We start from the raw sequence: 1,844 nt of genomic DNA, 5'->3' as shown, positions 1-1,844 counted from the left end.
CTGGGCAGAACAGCGATGGCTACCTGGGAATGCAAGAAATAATAGAGCAGGTGGTTCCCTGTGCCTTTTACGAGTTATATGAAAAGCCACTCTACCCACCACCCCTTGCACAAATCCCCAGAACAGCCAGGGCCCTGCAGCTCCCATTAACTCCAACTGGTATTTAACAGCCCTGCAAATAAGACCTTCAACTCCACCACTGGAGGAAGGACCTAGCTTCCTTCCCCTCCCTCACCCCAACCCCAACACTTCCAGCCAGAAGGAAAGACTCATCTGCTTTCCTCTGTCATCCCACTGCTTAGAAAAGGCTGGATTTGCATGACTGAGACGATGCCAGACCCCAGGTAAATAGACCACCCAGCTCACCCTGCCTCAGAAGCAAAACCAGACGATGAACTCATGCCTCTGGAGGGCAAAGCCTAGTGAAGTAGCTTGTTGAGCCACATAGCTCCTCCAGGAGGTTTGATCTCAATTCACTACTATTTAATTGTGACGCCCTGCACCCGTATATCTGCCCCATAGAGGACGTGCTAGAGGACTCAGCCCCCCATGAACCGTGCAATCCCTTCTTCTGCCTAAAGTGAGAAAAGTTCCCTGTTCTCTGGACCCTGGACAGAGATCAAGAGATGAAGACGGATGATCCCCCTGCGCCCCCACACCCTCACCTGGTGCGGTAATACCAGCTATTAGCTAACGGGGCCCACAGACAGAAATGCTCTCTGGAGAGCCGAGCATTGAAGAAATCCCATCTGAAGCTTCATTTAAGCTGTTTTAAGTAGTTCAGAGCTTAATCTCTCCCCCGCTGATTCCCTCCGGAGAAAACCCAACTGCTACTGGATTGTAATCTCTCTGCACATGCCTGGGGGGTGAGCGGGAGGCCAGCGCTCATAATGAGAAGAAGCCAACTTCTGCTGCTATCATTCTCTGACAGAAGAGATGTATTGGCAGCAGCAATTATAGGCATTTTAGATGTGTTGTATCCAGGAAGAACAAGCAAGCGATGCAAAGAGAAACGGAGAGAAGGGGAGAAGCCACTGGTGCAATGACTCAGTCACGCCCGGGCGCTGCGTGCACAATCATTTTTTCAGAGACCTCTCAAGCACTATCCAAGCCTGATCTGACCCCTCTGGGTGCTTTATTCAGTCATTCATCCTGTACTGGTTTTTTCTTTCTTTCTTTTTTAATTGTTTTTCTTCCTCTCTAATTCTGGCTTTCTCTCTCACGTGAAGAACTCTCTGTTTACATGCTTGCAAAACCTTCCTCCCAAGGGGATGGAGGACTGCATACTCAGGCTGTGGTGCCAAACTGTGTCTGCATGGAAGGACGAGCTTCTAGTTATCTACACCAGAAAGAGACAGCACAAGAAACCGAGGTGGCTTCCAGGTTTTATTAATGTCCAGCCTGGGGGAAGGGAAGGTTGCTCTTCCCTTTGCACGGAAAGTGCTGTGAACAAGAGACGCACTTCACTTCTCTGTAAGTTGTTCTTAGCCCCAGGAGTCTTACTGCCCTGCGATGGTGGTGTTTCCAGGTTGGGAGGAGGTTTGGGGGTCATCTGCAATAGGAGCGAGGGCTTAAGTTCCTCTTTAATTATACCCACTGATGGGAGCTGTGGCTACCACGGCTGGGATAGCATTTGGGGTCAGCAGAGACCCAAATGCCAGCTCGAGCTTTAAAAAGCAGCAGCAGAGATTTGGAAGGTGAATGCAATAGCAAAGCAGCCTCTGTGGGCTCCTTTTCCTTTTCTCTTCCCCACTGAGGTTGCAGGTAGGGTTTATAGACTAGTGCGAATGACATCATTCATTTGGATTTTAGGAAGCCTTTAAGGGAGATCATCCATGACAGCT

This window comes from Gavialis gangeticus, unplaced genomic scaffold, assembly GCF_001723915.1.
Source record: "Gavialis gangeticus isolate Ggan-Ray unplaced genomic scaffold, GavGan_comp1, whole genome shotgun sequence".
NCBI classification, from domain to species: Eukaryota; Metazoa; Chordata; order Crocodylia; family Gavialidae; genus Gavialis; species Gavialis gangeticus.
This window is presented reverse-complemented; position numbering follows the sequence as displayed.